Genomic DNA, 19,914 nt, shown 5'->3' with positions numbered 1-19,914 from the left:
TTGCTGTACAATTTAATCTAATTGTTAAGCTGAGAATGACCTTGAATTTAAAGAATGGAAAAATGAAATCATTTATGTTTTATATATGCATTAATTTTCTTTCATTAATACCTTTCATTAAAACAAAAAGCAAAGAGGTTAAGTTAGTAAAATAATTTAAATTATGCAGTATTAAATATGTGAACTGGCCGGCTTAGTGTCGTAGTGGTAAAGGCGATGGGACGGTCCTCATACTGTTGCGATAGTCGCGGGTTCGAATGCTGCAGGGGAATGGTCGTAAAGTTATGTTTGTGAAAACCATGGTAGGTAAAAGGAGACTTTAAAATATATAAAAAAAACGAAATATTTTAAATAATATACGAGATATCGGGATTACTTTTTAAAAAAATATACTTAGGAAAAATAATTAAATTACCACGAAATCAATGCAAAACAATCAGCCTGAGACGTTTTCGTTCACTCATATAGATTAAATCCTTGCCAAATATTTGCTGTTACCGTTTACCGCGATTGTGAAAAGGTAATTTTGCTGCCATCACAGACTAATCCAAATCTAAATAAGAACTACGGCTATAACATAACATTGCAAAACCGAACGCAATATAGTATTTTAAAATAGTTGTAGACGACCGGGTGGTTAAATGTATCCAGTGGTGTCGATTAGGGAATACTCGCGTTTGTTATGGATATCGACCTCGATGTTATAGATAGCCGAAAGGCTAGCGTTATCAGCGAAGCTAAAGTGTCAAGACGGTGTAAGTTTTATATGATTATCATTGGTAACTAACTATTATAATTATTTTACATACTTAACTATAATACTAAACTATAATAATTATTATTACATATTAGAACAATGAATGTATTCCATAAAGTTAATATTTATACAATTATTAAACATTAATAACACAGACATTATTTTAATAGGTCAATTGAAAAGTCCCCGGCCATAGTAAAACACATTTTTTGGCAAAATTAGTTTTTTTTTCAAGATAATTCGCTGCAAGGGTGATACGCTGATTATAGCGACCCGCCAACTTTTCGATACCATTTTTGTAGTACGATTTGTCCTTTGCTTCAAAATAGGCCTCCGTTTCGTCGATCACCTCTTTATTCGACGAAAATTTCTTCCCAGCGAGCATTTTTTGGAGATCTAAGAACGGGAAATAGTCCCCGAGGGGCAGATCTGGAGAATAAGGATACGATGGATAAGGAAGCAATTCGAAGGCCGATTCATGGATTCTTGACACGGGGCATTGTCATGGTGAAACAGTGTTCTTTTTCTTCAAATGCGACCGTTTTTCGCCGATTTCGTCCTTCAAACGGTCCAATAACGATATGTAATAGTCGCTGTTGATGGTCCTTCCTTTTTTAAGGTAGTCAATGAAAATTATTCCATGCGTTTCCCAAAATACAGACGCCATAAGCCGCAGTCCACTCGGATGACTGTCGATTGGAGTTCAGAGTGAAATGATGGCTCCATCCAACCATTTTGTGACTTTCTTTAATGTCTTCGTCGGTAACAACCAGTTTTGGGCGTCCACTGCGTTCACCGTCTTCGGTGCTCATTTCTCCATGTCTAAATTTAGCATACCAACCCTTGGTGGTTGATTTTCCTAGGACGGTGTCCGGAAACTCGACGTCAAGCCAAGTTTTTGCTTCAAATGTATTTTTCCCTTCAAAAAGCAATATTTTATCAACACACGAAATTTTTTTTTATCGATTTTTTTCACAATAACAAAAGTTGCTTCACTCAAGATGCTATAATTCACAGCTGTCAAATTTACACACGCATCTTTTGAGGGTTAGGACTAACTAAAAAACATATGAATTTAATTCTAGTAGCGCCATCTATATGTCAGGCCGGGGACTATTCAATTGAAGTATTAATATTGACCTAATAAAGTAAATTAATTTGTAACCGTTAAAACATAACATGATGTACCTTTCGATCATTATTAAGGGAATTCAGCACAATTTACATTATTTAAAAAAAAACATTTTTTTTCTCGGCATCGTTGCTTCTCAACCAATACGCTAGTATTGGCGTCGCGGGATTTCAAGTATTCTTCACTAAATCTCGCCATAGTAGACTATGGGCCGCCAGCAATGTTAGTCTGCTTTTTTTCAGATAATTTTTTATTAACTTTATCGATGTCTTTTGAGAAAATGTTCGCTGTGTCTTAGTCTCGCAGAGTAATTAGTTGGACTCCTAGAAATTTAATTCTAAATATTTCTTAAAATATTAGTAGAATAGGTTAAAATAAACTTTCGTCGATTTCCAAGAAGAATACGGATTAGCCTTTGAAAAAATTTATTCTCCTTTGGGATGCCACAAAATTCAAGATAATTCTTGTTTTCCATGTTAGAAGGCAGGTGTAGCTCGGCAAAATAATAAATCATAGATCATATAATAACAATATTAGGTGACAATAATAAAATATAGAGTATCGATGTAAACATTTTGGATGCTACATAAAATAATAGTTAAAAGTTTCATTAAGTATGTACAGTCATGCAGTGTGTACAGAGTCACAGTCATGCAGTGTATCATTTTTGTTGATGTCTGATTTAAATCAATCTTCTGGTCGAAATCCAACAAACACTTTTAGAAACTTATATTGATACTGTTCCATCCAACAGATCCAAGACCGTCATATATTGGAGGTGGGCACGTGGTGACTATTAACAGAAACTTGAGGATTGAGGGCGGGACTTGGATGTTTTCTCTTTTAGTATTGATATTTCCATAATTCTGTAAAAACATTTTTGTCTCTTGGGGAATGCCATAATATTTGTAAAAACCAATTCAGCTTTTTATTGATGCTCACCTATGTTATAATTCGTGTTAATTTATGTCAAAAGTATCGAATTTGCTATTCGTACAGTATTACAAAATATTTAGATAATCTTTTGTTTAACTCGGACGATAAAAATATTCTTAACAGAAAATAAAAAACGTAAAATACCCAAATCTTTCAGCTGCTACTAGACTTATTCTAAGTTTGGGCAGTGTAATAATTTCTACTCTATCCCAAATGTATAACTTAATTAAAAAGATTAATAACATTCATTACAAGAGAAAAGCCGACCGAAAAACAGCTTAAATTATTATCCTAAACAGCAATCGATTATATGTCAATGAATTTCTCTGATTTCCCTGTTCTTTTTTTAAATAATTTAACATATAATTGACTTTATGAAGTTAGTTACACTATGCATTATTAGCACTAAAATATAAACTACTATTTGATTTGGAATATATATTTTCCAACAGTTTACCAGAGTCGCTATTTATAGGACAGTTTGTGGAAGATCTGCTCTTGTATGCCATTAACAAAATTAAAGAAATTCATTATATTAGCTCACCTAATAATTCTTTCTACTAGAAATATCAGCTAAAAAATGTTTTTATTGTCTTCCATAGTTTCTCATCTATAACTCAATTTAACACTTTTACGCTTGCGTTTTAGTATCTGAGCATGAACCTGCCACTTTCGAAGAAGCTATTACGGAGACCAAATTTGGAAAATTTAATATTGTTTTGGCGCTCCTGGCCATACCGGCCAGCTTATGCGTCGTCTTTGATACATCAACGATGTCATATACTTTCGTAGCCGCCCAGTGCGATCTGGAGCTCTCTTTAAGCGATAAAGGACTCTTAAATGCCGTCACATATGGAGGTAAGTATATTACGTTTTTAATCAAATTAATTTTATATGTACTGAGGATGGGCAAAATAACATGAACATCTCACATATAACAGGTCAATTGAAAAGTCCCCGGCCTGACACACAGATGGCGCTACTAGGCTTAAATAAAATTTGTCATCTGTCGTTTCATTTGCTTGTGAATTTTATCATTTTGAGTGAAGCAACTTTCGTTATTGATGTTTGTTTGTTTTCGTTGTTTCGTTACGTGTTGATGAAATATTGCTTTTTAAAGGGAAAAAAACAGTTGAAGCAAAATCTTGGCTTGATTCTGAGTTTTCGGACACCGCCCCAGGAAAATCAGCCATCCAGGATTGGTATGTTAAGTTTAGACGTGGTGAAATGAGCACCGAAGACGGTGAAAGCAGTGGACGCCCAAAAGAGGTTTTTACCGACGAACACTTTAAAAATCCAAAAAATTATTTTAAATGACCGTAAATTGAAACTGAATGAAATAGCAGACACTCTAAATTTATCAACTGAACGTGTATATCATATCATTCACGAATATTTGGGTATGAGAAAGCTCTGTTCAAAGTGGGTGCCGGCGAGCTTACTTTTGACCAAAAACAACGACGAGTTGATGATTGGGAGCAGTGTTTGAAGATGATCAAACGTAATAAACCCGAGTTCTTGCATCGATATGTGACAACGGATGGAACATGACCCCATCATTTCATTCCGAAGTTCAATCGACAGTCATCCTTGTGCACTGCAAACTATGAACCCGCACCAAAACGTGGAAAAACGCAAACTACCATACGAACTGATTAATAAACACATAGAGTGAGATTTAATAATCTCTATAATAAGCTAGAATAGCCTAAAAACTGTAATATAACCTGCAAGACTTGGCATGTGAACTGAACAATACATATGCTTTGCATTATTTATACGGAAGCAGTGTTGCCAACATGCAACAAGAGTACTTTATTACAAGATATTCATATTATTTGTCTGTTCAATGTATATAGCTAATTAAATTAACTTTTAAAATAATCCAAAAAAATGTTAAAGGTGCTTTTAATTATTCGAAAAAGAAATTTGTTCTATATTAATTTTAATTTGTCTTCAAATTTGTTTTGTTTTATGTGTTATTTCGTCATAATACTAAAGATTTCGAGCAGATAATGTTGATTAAGTGAAGGAAAACTCAAGACCAAAGTATCTTTAATATCATTTATAATCAATAAAATTACTTTAATTGGTTTATTAATTATTGTGATGTATATAACTACTTAAATGGCTTCAATTGTAATGATCATACCTTTTTGTTTGAACAGCTTGCTTTGATTTAAAGCTACTTACCGGTCCTTGGTTTATTCTATCATTAAACCGTATAAATATGACGATGCATAGTTAAGAATTATAGATTCATAATGAATGGTTAAGAATACTTTACTACCCATTTATTTTAGGTATGATAACCAGTGCAGTTATTTGGGGTTTTCTCTTTGATGTGCTAGGTAGAAAGAGACTACTCGTGATAGGATTTCTAATAGATTCTATATTTGTTTTCACGAGTTCCTTAACTCAAAATATAGCTCTCTTGTTGGTGACGAAATATTTACAAGGTTTTATGTAAGTTTGTTACTATAAACATTTAATTGATTTTTGAGTATACATATTTATGATTTTAGAATTAACGGACCATTTGCTGCTCTTAGTTCATATATGTCAGAATTTCATAGTGCCAAGTACCGTCCAAATTGCCAGTTAATCATAGGTTCATGTAACAGCTTCGGAACAGTTTTGTTACCGATGATTGCGTGGGGTATATTGCCCAATACCATTGATTTCTCTATTTTTAATTATAGTAAGTATACTTCAGTTTTACAGTGCAAGCTATTTTTTGGTTCATTTTTGAAACACGGTTGACTTGGAGCTGAAGCCTTCATGATAAGGATTTGATGATTTTAAACTTTTTTTTTTTTACAATAAAGTCGCTTCGCTGTACAGAGTCATTAGGTTATGTTATGTCATATTATTTCGTGACTGAATTGTATTATATATTGTAATATGTTGTAGTTATATTGTAATTATATTTGCTATTAGAAAATGATCCAGTATCACTGATTTTTAAAATTATTCCCTTCATAGCAGACTAGATTAAGTTAACATTATAATCATCTTTTGAAGTTTGTAAATGATAGGCTGCAAACTTTCATTATTTTGGAAATATTGTCATTATTGACAATGAAAACTCATCAAAAACAAAAATTTGCGCCTATATTATTAGGTATGCTTAATACATTCTCAATTTATTATTAATTTTCTATGTTCTTCAACCAATTCACAAGCAATACGAGTGCACCAGTATGTAGTTCCCAAATAAAATTAATATAAATTAACTTCAACTGAAGTTGCTAATGATACTGCTTCATTATAAAAGTTTCTGTGGTTTGATTCAGTCTTCTAATTTCCTGCACATTTTTCTCTAGTTATATTGCTTTCATGTTATAATTCAGTAACCCTCATTCATGTTTACCAACAAGATGTTGTATCACTTTTGCTATGGATATTCGTTCAGCGATTATCGTGCAGGTTTTCGTCGGTTGTTTAGCGATAAGAATTGATAAATGACCGAAGAAATTTGTTTTAACAACGTCGGATTGTTAGTTGTTTTGATCAAAGATACGCAACCCCCTCATTCCAAAAATACATTATCTTAGGCTATCATCCGAATAACTAGTCCGTTTATTTAATTGTTTGTGTCTGGTTTGATATTTCAATTTTAATCTACCATCGAGTTGGGTACCATGCTTAAAATACTGGATACACAGTTAAGAATAACCATTATATTTTTTTTTTGGCAACGGAATAACTGCTGGCTTGATTGGAGTAGTGATAGAGGCGACAGACTGTTGCGATAGTCGCGTGTTCGAATCCTGATGGGCATTGTCATAAATTTGTGTTTGTGATTGTTTAATATTTGTTATTGTCCTAGGCGAGACAGTAAAATCTGACAAGAAAAATGATCTCTAAAAATGATAACATGTAAGGATGTCTTCTAGGATGATTTCTAGGTGGGTCACTCGCCAGCCGGTAGGCATAATGCCGGGGACCGTGGTTCGGAACCAACGTTAAACTTTAGGCCCAGTCCAGATAAACACTACTACCCAAAAAGGAGACTTTAATATATTTAAAAAAAACGAATAACTGATTTGTCAATATCCTTAAATGAAAACAAATTGTTTTTTTATTTATTGATGATTTAAGATAAAGTAGCTGTCATGCAGTCTGGGTATGGCTATATCACTATATTATATTTTAATTAAGTCTATCTTTCGTACTATTAACGTTCCTACTGTTAATAATCTTTGCAGCATTAATTTTTATTAGTGATGTACAAAACGAAAAATACCAGCTGCGGCATTTGATTAATTCTTTGTGCCATTGCCTAGAGATTTTCAGTGAATGATGACGATACAACAATATTTACATAAAACATCTTAGTAACATTTACAATTATTTCTAATACAATAGGTTTTTTTATAGTTAATTTTTTATAAAATTAATAAAATATTTAACTTTTTTTAGATTTCCATTCTTGGAATATATTCTTACTCATTACCGGATTACCAGCTTTCATCACAGGTCTGATGTTTATACTGCTACCCGAGATAAAGCTTTAGAAGTATTTAGAAAAGTTTATAGCATCAATACCGGACAACCTAAAGATACATATCCAGTAAGTCAATGATCGATGTACTATTACTCTGATATTTAATTGTTCAATATTACAGATTCGGAAACTTGTAGATGAGACAAAGCTCAAAGCTAATAATCAGCATGGCGGACAAGTCACTGCTCAAAGAAGTACTGTCCAAACGTTGAAGGAAGGATTTCGACAGATTAAGCCTTTATTCTTTCCACCATATTTACTAAAAGTTATACTCACATGTGCTATAATGTTATTTATTGTGATGGGGTATGTGATTAGTAGAATACAGTAGCTAAATTATAATCTGAAATGATTATTTATTTTTCAGATTAAACATGTTAAGATTATGGTTACCTCAAATATTTCAAACAATAACTGATTATCAAGTGGCACACAATGGTTCGACAGCTAGTTTGTGTACTATGTTAGAAATAATTACACCATCGAATAATGCTAGCTCTGATGAATGTGTAGTGGTAAGTCTTCAGAAATATATACTCAGTGATAAGTTATGTGGATATTGAGTTAATTAATAAGATTTTTGTTTTTACTTTTTTGTTATTATATTTGTCCATCGATAATATTTCTGGTAGCGCTTAAATTACACCTAAGGGAGTGATATATTTTTAACTACTTAACAGTAACTTAAGAATACCGCAGCGCAGTTATCTTGCAAACGACCGGTCTTTTAATGGTAAAGCGATGTTTCCTTTGAAGTAGAATCTCCTAAGAATCTCTCGTTCAACCAAAGTTTCCTTATTTTTGAGTTATTTTGATTAACTAGGATATTCTTTGCGAACCTCTCTAGAAGAGCCATTTTAAAATATAGGAACTAACATTTATAATAGGTTTTTGTTAATATGATATATTCAGCCATATTCAATTTTCAAGAGCTTGATCTCGCTCTAGAAAGATCTTGCAGATAGTGTTAAGGGGAATTCTTAGATGGAACTTAGAATTTTCATGATACATTGATATATTTATATCATTCAAATCATTCGTGGAGCTAATTGAATAATCCAGCAGCAGAAAAATTCTTATTCTTTGAAGGTTTCAACATATAATGAAATTCGAAAATGATTTTTCAAATGGTTTAAAAACTGAATTTGAGATTGAGTCTTCAAGGCGATTATTATAACAGGACAATTGAAAAGTCCCCGGTCAGGCACATAGACAGCGCTACTAGAATTAAATCCATATATTTTTTCGTTAGTGCTAACCCTTAAAAGATGCGTGTATAAATTTTATAGCCGTTAGATCATTAGTTTGTGAATTATAGCTTTTGGTGTGAAGCAATTTTGGTTATTGTGAAAAAAATGGATAAAACGAAATTTCGCGTGTTGATAAAATATTACCTCTTGAAGGGAAAAAATACAGTTGAAACAAAAACTTGGCTTGATGCCGAGCCTGCGGATACATCCCCAGGAAAATCAACCATCAAGGATTGGTATGCTAAGTTTAGACGCGGTGAAATGAACACCGATGACGGTGAAAACAGCGGACGCCCAAAGGAGGTTGTTACGGACGAAAACATTTAACATCCATTAAACATCCACAAAATGATTATGAATGACCGTAAATTGAAATTGAATAAAATGGCAGACACTCTAAAGATATTAACTGAACATGTACATCACATCATTCACGAATATTTGGGTATGAGAAAGCTCTGTGCAAAGTGGGTGCCGCTCGAGCTCACTTTTAACCAAAAACGACGAGTTGATAATTCGGAGCAGCGTTTGAAGATGATCAAGCGTAATAAACCAAAGTTTTTGCGTCGACATGTGACAATGGATGAAACATGGCTCCATCATTTCACTCCGAAGCCCAAGCGACAGTCATCAGAGTGGACTGCACAGGATGAACGCGCTCCAAAGCGTGGAAAATTGCAACAATTGGCTGGCAAGTTTATGGCGTCTGTATTTAGGGATGCGCATGGAATAATTTTCATTGACTACCTTGAAAAGGGAAGGACCGCGTAATTGGACCGTTTGAAGGACGAAGTCGCCGAAAAACGGCCGCATTTAAAGAAAAAGAAAGTGCTGCATCACCAAGATAATGCATAGTGTCACAATTCAGTCAAATCGGTGGCAAAAATCCATGAGTTGGGCTTGGAATTACTTCCTCATCCACCGTATTCGTCAGATCTGGCCCCCAGCCACTATTTCCTGTTCTCAGACCTCAAAAGAATGCTCGCTGGGAAGAAATTTTCGTTGAATGAAGAGAGGATCGCCGAAACTGAGGCCTCTTTTGAAGCAAAGGACAAATCGTACTACAAAAATGATATCGAAAGTCGGAGGGTCGCTGTAATTGGTGTATCACCCTTGAAGAGAATTATGTTGAATAAAAAAAAATTTACCAAAAAATATGTTTTACTATGGTAGGCCGGGGACTTTTCAATTGACCTCTTATTATATGTACACAGCATGCGATGGTGTATTGATTTCTATTCTGCTATCGACTATATACACTGACATTCACAATGGGCAGCTTTGGATGCTAAACGGTTACTGATGTCCCTCTGCTACTTTTCAAAATAATAACATATGAAATTATTTCAAAAGTAATTAAAAGCGACATAATATGCTGTTATAAACTCCTTAACCGATCTTATGTTCGCTAATACAGATGGTGATACTTACAAAACTTCCATTAAAGAATTATAGAGATTGAGAATATAATACAACAGAAGAAAGTTTAATAATGCTCATCACAGCAACGGAATAATACTTAATAAAAACTGGATAGCCAATAAGAGAACTTATAAATTAATTTACAGTAATAGCTTTACTATTAAATATATTTTTTCAGAACACTGATAATTCCACCGTCTACATTAACTCAATAATAGTAGGTTGTACAGCGATTTGCGGCTATATAGTTGCCGGTAGTGTAATCAGATTGATTGGGAAGAAAAAAATGGTAGGTGCGTACCTTTTATCTAAACCCATACAAAACATATTTATAAGTCTGTACGAAAACAATTTTAGTTGGGGTGCAATGTATGACAGCAGCTGCCTGTGTGGGAATGTATTTCTCTAAGCAACCTGTAACGGCGCTGATATCGGCGTCATTATTCATGGCAGCCGGTTCCCTCTCTAATAATGTGATGATATCGATAGTTGTAGACTTATTCCCAACCACCTTAAGGTTGATATCTATACGGTATTTTCATATGGTCGAGATTAATATTATTTTGTTATTTTAGAACGTTAGCTATAGCTCTAGGGATGATGATCGGTAGATGTGGTGCAATGATGGGAAACTTTATTTTTCCTTACTTGTTGGAAAGTGGATGTGAACCTCCATTCTTTGTTGTGAGCGGATTTATGCTAGGTAATATACGTATTTTAGTTATACCTTTTAACTATTGATTAAATATAATTATTTCACTTCATTATATAACCGTTATATCGTGTACCAATAACTGCAGAACTAATTCATATTTGATTTTGGTAGTATTAGCCACTTACATTTTTAAATGCGTGGAAACTTGATTACCTTTATCTTGATTAAAATTACTCTGATACGATCGATAAGACTTATGTCTTATCAAAAAGGGCTGATTAATTCTTACTTAAATTTTAGATATCAGACAACATTTTGCTATGTATTTTTTACATATACTTCCAATATACAACTACAGAAAATTAGATAGTTTGGCCATTTCATTTATTATGAAAACAACATTTAATATGAAAATACATGTACAATTGCACTTTTGAAATTCTGGTGGCTTTACCAGTTTGCTAAAACAAACAACACCAATATAATTGTTGTTAGCACATATACATATACACACAGTCATTGGTTTTTTCATGGTGAACTGCTTAGTTTCTTGTAGCTTGTACAATACCTCTAGCACTGGCGATTCTGAAGCGGAGGACTTGGTAAAGGGCCCCCATTTAACCAATTGCGGCACTGCTGTTCTCTCAAACATCATAATATTTCGTGACCTGCTATGTTTTTCCTTTATTGAAAAGAAACAATTGCTTTCTGGAAACTCAATTTTCAAAGAAAAATAACTTTTAACGAAGTAAACGAATACCTTTAGAACTTGACCGTTCTATGGAGTGTTACAATTCAAAAAACAATGTTGTGTGGTTTCGATGAAAATATTTAAAAGTAACCTTACAAATAAGTCTTGACAACTTATCTTCCTTCTTCCTTACTTAGTCCCTAAAGGAATATCATTCAGTTCATATCCTATAACAAATAATTTTATTCGCTTGAGTCTGACTTCTAGTATCTAAGTCTTGTTGTTCCATTTTTTCACGGAACGATATCACACGTTTAAGCATGAAGGTTTCGGTGTAAATAATTATTATCAACAGTAACAAATTGTCATGTACAAAAAAATATCATTTATCACTATACCATTTTAATAACATGCATTTCTTTGCATTCACCGTGTATAGAAGCAAATAGATAAATAGAAGCTGTCCTTGATTCCGTACGTAATAATAGTTATAAAATGTATTAATAAACTATTATTGTTTTAGCTGCGGCGGCTTTGAGTTTGACATTACCCAATACCGATATGCAAGCTCTGCAATAAAAGAAGAACAGAAACAATGACCTGTTTTATTGTCATCTGACCTTCCACGCTTGGTTCCAAGCCAGTACAAATCATCTCTTATCATGTATGGAAATAAATACCGATATCAATAAATAATTTATAATTATATCCGCCTTATATTTTTAATTGATACATTATAATCAAAGTTGTGAAGTGGCCTGTTCAACTTGTGATAAACAGAAAACGTAATTACGACAGAGAAATATAGATGTGGCCAGATCTAGTTTTATATTAGAAAAAATAGTATTCAGGAAATATAAATATATCCTCTAGATTAATACTATTTATTAAGAATATTTTTAAAAAATAATGGAAGCTTAATCGAATGTTTAATAAATTGTATTTAACATTTCTTAAAAATATATTATTTTTACAGGGAATAGAGATTTTTAGGTAAACCAAAAAGTAATTTTCTATGTATACATTTTAATTTAATATTTCTAAATTTTCTATTTATTATATTATAGGATTTAACTAAATTGTAAACGCCAGTATAATGCTATAGTATCAAATAGTTTATGTTTAAATATTACCATACGTATATATGAGAACTGAGGATGGGCACGTGGTGAAATTGATAAAAAGTGACGGAATTATTTATGATTTATTCGAGTGTTTGTCAATTTACAGTTGACGCCACACGTATTCGAGGCAGTCCCGTGAAAGAAGAGACCGTCGAGTTTTTTTCTTATTCCACATTGACCAGCTAGAACCAAATGGTATTTTGCTGATGTCGCTTCGGGTTCGGGATAGAGAAATTTTGCGGGCGACAGAGACCCTGGGATACGATTGGGATTGTCGTAGTTGGTTTAACTATCGGAGTTTGTGGATGGGTGGGGATTTGATCAAGTTTTCGTGTTCTAAGGCACCAAGGGAGAACCATACACTGAGCATATACATGAAACTTTTCACGAATGTGATGCCAGGGAGCGATCATGTTCCTCATAAACCATGGGGCATTGAGTAACGTGTGGACATTATTAGACTGGAACACTTGGGGTAGTGTAAGATGTCCCTCAAAGACGTACTTGTACTACACCTGTGCTCTGTAGAGGCAGACTGGATGGACTAGAACCTTATACAGTGTTGCTTTCTGGGGACTAGGAGTTTGCTTTTTTTGCTGCAAAGTAGTGGAAATAGTAGACTGTACATGTCATCGGTTTTGCAAATAGCATTCTGTATTTTAGTTGACCTTTGGAACCTGTGGTCGAACTGGAGACCGAGGTATGACACCTTCTGGAGCCAGGGGATAGAGACTTTTTCGATTTGGAGGCGATAATTTGTACCACACAACCGCATGGTTGAGTTGGAGAGACCGTCGAGTATGTGTGTCGAGGTTTTTATAGGTCTAGGTCCATCTTTGGATCCTTGATTGAGCGCGGGATTTGGGTGTTTTCTCTTTTAGTGTTTATACTATACTATTTGCAAAGACCAATTCAGATTCTTGTTATCACTATTTGTTTTAAGACAGGATGGATGCTCATATATACTTAGTTTTTTTCGCTGTTAAGCTCTCGGGTTCTTATAAGCACGAATTTTAAGGCACAGATAAGTCCGTATTAAAAGCATCTGCGTAGAAACATGTGTTATAATTTTCACTTTTCAAACTTCATAGTTTAATTTATTTGGAGAAAATGTTATATTTGTATTTACTTCTAATTCTTTTTAAAGATTCTAATGTGGGCTGAGCAACTGCTGATTCCAATATTTAATTTATGGTCATATATTAATTTTTGATAGGTTAAAGGAAATGATCTCTGAATATACAAATATTATGTATTTTAATTTATGTATCAACGCAGATGTTAATAAAATACTTCAGACTAAAATGTTTCATATTTTTATATTTTCAGCAATAATTTTTATTTTTATTCATTAAAAAGTCACTACATTTTATTTACAAATAACATAAATACGGTTAATAAATATAGTTAAATACTGTGTTTATTTAATACTGTCTTAGTTTTAAATTTTACTTCTTTTATTACTGTTATTGGGTAGTACAATTATGATACATTCTAATAAAATAACTTAGATTTCGATGATTTAATATAAGTTCTGTTGTAATCGTAATATTAGATTGATTGAATTTATGTATTAGGTTGATGTTTCTACAATTTTCTTCGCTACACATTTAAATATGTTACGTAATACGACCCAAACTATCCAGCCAACTGCTTTTTTTGATCTGTTTTTACCCTAAGTGTCCTTTTGTATCACCGTTCAACAAGTCACCACTACTTCCGTTAAGTAAAGTAACAAATCCATTGAAAAGTCCCCGGCCTGCCATAGTAAAACAATTTTTTTTGGCAAAATTAGTTGAATGAGGAAGCAATTTGAATCCCGATTCATGGGTTTTTGAGACGTTGTCTTGGCGAAACTTTTTTTGGCGATTTCGTCCTTCAAACGGTCCAATGACGCTATGTAATAGTCGCCGTTGATGGTTCATCCTTTTTCAAGGTAGTCAATGAAAATTATTCCATGCGCATCCTAAAATACAGATGCCATAAACTTGCCAGCCGACTGTTGCGTTTTTTCAAGCCCTGGAGTGCGTTCATGGTGTCCATTCGGATGACTGTCGACTGGACTTCGGAGTGAAATTATGAAGCCATGTTCCATCCATTGTTACATATCGACGCAAAAACTCGGGTTTATTACGCTTGATCACCTTCAAGAACCTGCTCCGAATGATCAACTCGTCGTTGTTTTTGGTCAAAAGTGAGCTCGCGCGGCACCCTCCTTGCACAGAGCTTTTTCATACCCAAAATATTCGTAAATGATATAATGTACTTGTTCAATTGATATCTTGATAGATTGATAGGTTGATAAAGTGTCTGCTATTTCATTCAGATTCAATTTACCTTCATTCAAAATCATTTTGTGGATGTTTTAATGTTTTCGTCGGTAACAACATCTTTTGTCCCACATTCTTTTTATTTCACCACGTCTAAATTTAGCATACCAATCCTTGATGGTGCAGTGTCCGGAAACTCGGCATCAAGCCAAGTTTTTGCTTTAACTGTATTTTTCCCTTCAAAAAGCAAACTAAAACACAAACTAATGACCCGACAGCTGTTCAGCTAATTTATACATGCATCTTTGAAGGTTTAGGGCTAACTAAAGAACGTATGGATTTATTTCTAGTAGCGACATCTATGTGTCAGGCCGGCGACTTTTCAGCTGACCTGTTAATATAATCAAGTAAATTAATAATTTTTGTTTTTTAAACATTATTACTTATTATAGCTATTATTATTACTTATGCGAAATATTTACAATTTAATTCCATAATTAATTAAAGATTTTTTAAATAAACAGCATGCGTCAACATGTTTGAATTTGTAAATACTTATTAAGAATTTCCAAAACTAATATTATAATAATAAATTAAAGATTAATTTTACTTCCTTGTCAGTTTTATATAATCAGTATTTACTGTCAGTATTAGAAAATCTACGGTTCAAATATTTAACTATGTAAGATATTGACCTTGTATTCACTTCAAATTATTAGAGCAGACCGTGCTGCTACTATGTTCACATTTAAATAAATCTTAATACGTACTCAGTTACATTATCAAATAAAATTAACAATAGGAACTTAATTTATCATACATTTGCGTATATTGTAATACAAACAAATAGTTTCCCATACCTTGAAAGATAAAACAGATAAGTTCTTAGGAATGTTTGTTAAAAATTAAAAAGTTATAATACATTGAACAAAACGCAAAAAAAAACTATTACCCTATATAAATAATTAATAATTATCATTATTATGTAACATTATATTAGGTGTAAGATTAAAGTATTGACGGTTAATGGATTATACCTGAGTATTACAAATTTAAACGATATGACTTTAAAGCAAGTAGAGTTTAAATATTTATAATTGATAAAGAGGTATCCGCAGCTGAAATAATAAGCCAAATAAGACAAGTTTTCCAGACATGTATTTGAAATGTATATGAAACTTGGACGGTGTTACAGTCTTACATTTATTAACTTAAATTATTTAAAAGGAACATTCAAGGGACAGATCTAGAAACGACAATAATAAAGGTTTGTCTCTCGAATAAACGAAAATTGCTGCTATGAAATCAACACAAGTAGTATCAAAAAAACATAGAGCAAGATCATAGATCAGATAAAAAAGGAGAGACAAAGGGAGACAAACTAACCGAAATCAAACCGATTACGGTAGATTGTCAACATGCCAATGAAACAACAAAATGTAAAGTATTAATGTAAACAACTTTATCATAAATTAAATGCTTATACATTGAATTCAAAATGTTAATACATTTTTACGTATTAATATTCATTATTTTTGTTGTTTTATTTGAAAAAATCTGATACCGAAACTCATCAAGCACTTTCAGAAATGTATGTCATCTGCCCCATCGTATCTCAACTGTCAGTTTTGATTTCAACCATTTAAAAGTGGTTATTGGACAATGACAGACCTGGAGGATCAAAAATGTTCTGAAGTGGTGAAACTGTGAAAGAACTCTAAAACAGGTAGTCTATATACAATCTAAAAGGGAAATTGTTTTAGCTACAGCAATTGGCAAAAATGCCATTTCAAACCATTTGAACATGGGGCCTATGTCGCTTTCCAGAAAAAAAGAAGTATTCTCTGAGACTTTGACAGTTATTAAACTGGAGAAAGCTCAATTTGTTACAACTACAACAAATTTTTTTCATGCCTCCGTCGAAAGTACGTACTTTTGTCCCTAATAACAGGGAAGAATGTTAAACATTTACTCCCTGTGAGAAGTACACCCGCGCCCTCTATAACGACGGGAGGAAGGAATTTCTTATGCGTATTTATACTTGTAACTAGGGACTATTTATTCTGTTGCTACAACAAATTGTTTACCGCTGTCATTAACGTTACTACCCAGGGGTGTGCAACTCCAATGGTAAGTAGTGGGGCAAAGTTTTGCTTAGTTCATTCATTGGCAGCGCTAACAACGTGAATTTGATTGGTTAGTTTAAAATAGTAATGTAGAAACCTGTAAGGAAAATACTTTGCTTTGATTGGTCTACCATTTCGCCTGATTACTTTGTGACGTCACATTTATTGGCCAACAGTATTTAACTTATCTTGATATATTGAAGGTAAACTTTAAATCCTTCCCTGTTGATACTGCATTAACTTCATTAAACCAAAAATACAATCACACCTCATAATAACTTTTAAAATTTGGTCTTGAAAATCATTATGGATTGGACAGTTGAATAACTAAAAATGCATTTGTTTTTTAAAGATATTTAGATTTTAGAGTATTTAATCTTTGGAACCACTTAATATAGAATGTAGACAAATATTGCATGTTGTCTCCTTTTCACAAATTTTGTTAAATAGTCTGAAATAAGACTAATATACAATATTAGACTCTTGTTTTTCTCAGAGCAAAGTTCTCTGGAACTATATGAAATATAAACTCAACTGGTGATTTAAAACCTCAAGTGGTACTAGATCTCCCGTTAAAAAAGAATATAAGTTATCTAACATATGTATCACAGTTTTCTCCGGGAGAATGACGTGAAAAAATTGAAGTGATGATGTGCCCTTTTAAAGATTTCTCGAACATACTAGGTGAAGGATGCTGTTTCTACCTCCATGACCTCTAATAGATCTAACAAAATTCTTTAATCAATCTTGGTTAAGTTTTGTTAAACAAATATATTTATTTGTAAATTTAGACAAAATAGATTTCTTTAAGGTAATAAATAAGTAAATTTAAGTAAATAAATCCCCTAAAAGCAGAAATTAAATTTTTAATTCATGGCACCGTAACAAATATTTTCTTAACAAGGCAACCAAACTTAAATATACAATAGCTCTACTATAAAATTGTTGAACACTTGTTCTAAAAAGTTAAAGTGTTACAAATATTTCAGGGATATTTTACAATTAAAATTAGTATTTATTACTACTAATTATCCAGTTATCTTAATTATTACCTTCTTGTAAGACTTCTGTATGTAGAGACATCGCACTGATACAACTTGGTAGATTAATTGAATTTTACTACTATTAATATATATAACTACTAGTAATATACTATTAATCTTGCGATAGTTGCTATATAGATAGTTTGTTGTAAATTTATATTTGGTATATTTTGGTAATATTCATAACAATGAAAGGATGAACCTATGTGGTACCGGTCGGATTACCCCTTCCACATTCTCATTTCCTTTATCTACTAAGCCGTGCTTTATTGAACATCGAATATAATATGCAACACAAAATTAATAAAACCGGTTCTGGACAGGCAGCTTTGCTACTGAATTTACTTTTGACTTTGTCTGATTGTAATTCTCTAGCATAAACAACGTGCGAATCATGTTATACATACAACCTGGCTACAATACTTCGCAAAAATTGGATTAATATCTAAAATACTGAATTAGTTAATGTTTTTCAATTTGATATGTTTAAAAAAATCTCAAATTTTATCATAAAAAATGATAATAATTAATATATGAGACTTAATGAAGCATTAAATACTATATATATATATATATATATATATATATATATATAATGTTACAATGCAGACTTTATTTTTTATTAGATGTAGAGAACACGATATATTTTTGAATATCGTTATGTATATTAAAAAATATATACATGAATATATGGATTGTGATATATTTCAAGTGAAAACCTCTATTGACCTGATGATGAAGAAATTAGACAACTTACACTTGATTTACAAAAATTGACAACAGTTTAGAAGAAAATACGAATTTATAGAATAATATATAGATATTAAGAAATATTTGTCACATGACTAATTTAGTTTCAATTATATTTTCAACGACTTACGCACAATAAAGATAATATATAATATATATTCATGATGATAGTAAATAATATATAGTAAATATGATAGTAAATAATAAGTCCCTACAATTTTATTGAATATGTTCTTGCTGCCGCGCTAAATATTAGTGTGGGTACTGTGAATAACATCGCTTACAAAATAAAAAACAATACGTTAGATTCACCCAAGAAAACCTGTCTACATACAAAGTGGGTGACGAATCTTGACCATCTTGATATTGACTCTATTCGAGACCAAATATACGAAATGTATAAGAACAGTAAGTAAACAAACTATTTTATCGATATAAACATAATTTAATAAAATTATTTTAGAGAAAATTGTCTGTCTGGAAAGTATACATAAAAAAATTAGGGATATTCAGCTTTTTGAGTGATGTAAGACATCCTTTCATATACTATTACATGGCATAGTGCATAAATGGTGCAGATAACCCTCGGAGAGGTTTAATGAAACTTCCAGACATTGCCTTAAAAATAATTGAATTTTTAAAGGCATAAAATAACACCAAGGAAGATAAACTATTTGTATTTGTGTATCTTGATGAAACTTGAACAATAACTGACTGAAACTTAAAGATAACAAAAATTTATGGAAAAAGGTAAAAGTCCCAATATCATTCGATTAGGTTCTATCGGTCAGTATATTTATTAATAATTAATTGCCGATATATTGCTGGTCGAGAAGGATATTCCACCAAAAACTGTTTGAATATGTGGAAGGAAACATTGTCAACCATAACACCTTCGGTTTGGATGAACTCGATAAGACATTCAGAGGAAGTAATAGAATTAATGGTGGAATTGTGAACATGTTAGACAGATTAGAAATTAGCAGTTTTGTAATTGAACAGACAGTGAGTCGGAAAGTGAACGTGACTGAAAGAAACTTTCAGAATATGTGATAATGCTGTGCAATGCTGGAAATTCCTGAGATAGAATGATGAGAGTGGAAACAACTAAAGGTATGCACATAATTAAATGAATATAATTGTAGAAAATAGTATTGTAGGGCGCGAAAGACTTTGTGTGCACAGATATAATTGTAATTGCTCAAAATTAAACATGATTATTACGTTAGAACGTATGAGGAGAGAATG

At 32.4% G+C, this 19,914-nt stretch overlaps 1 pseudogene across 1 annotated transcript; it reads left to right on the top strand.

Moving 5' to 3' along the window:
* The first annotated feature begins 599 nt into the window (after positions 1 to 599).
* LOC143191254 (synaptic vesicle glycoprotein 2B-like) lies at positions 600 to 12,059 on the top strand (annotated as a pseudogene). The gene is made up of 11 exons (XR_013004456.1): positions 600 to 755; positions 3,474 to 3,683; positions 5,129 to 5,291; positions 5,351 to 5,526; positions 7,251 to 7,401; positions 7,457 to 7,641; positions 7,703 to 7,850; positions 10,186 to 10,300; positions 10,365 to 10,524; positions 10,583 to 10,710; positions 11,877 to 12,059. The product of XR_013004456.1 is annotated as a synaptic vesicle glycoprotein 2B-like (transcript).
* Positions 12,060 to 19,914: the final 7,855 nt, after the last annotated feature.

Source organism: Rhynchophorus ferrugineus, unplaced genomic scaffold (genome assembly GCF_030347505.1).
Source record: "Rhynchophorus ferrugineus isolate W39M unplaced genomic scaffold, kcgeb_rfMv2 rfM1, whole genome shotgun sequence".
Taxonomy (NCBI): domain Eukaryota; kingdom Metazoa; phylum Arthropoda; class Insecta; order Coleoptera; family Curculionidae; genus Rhynchophorus; species Rhynchophorus ferrugineus.
Note: the sequence above shows the minus strand (reverse complement) of the source record. Positions and strands in the feature narration are given on the sequence as shown.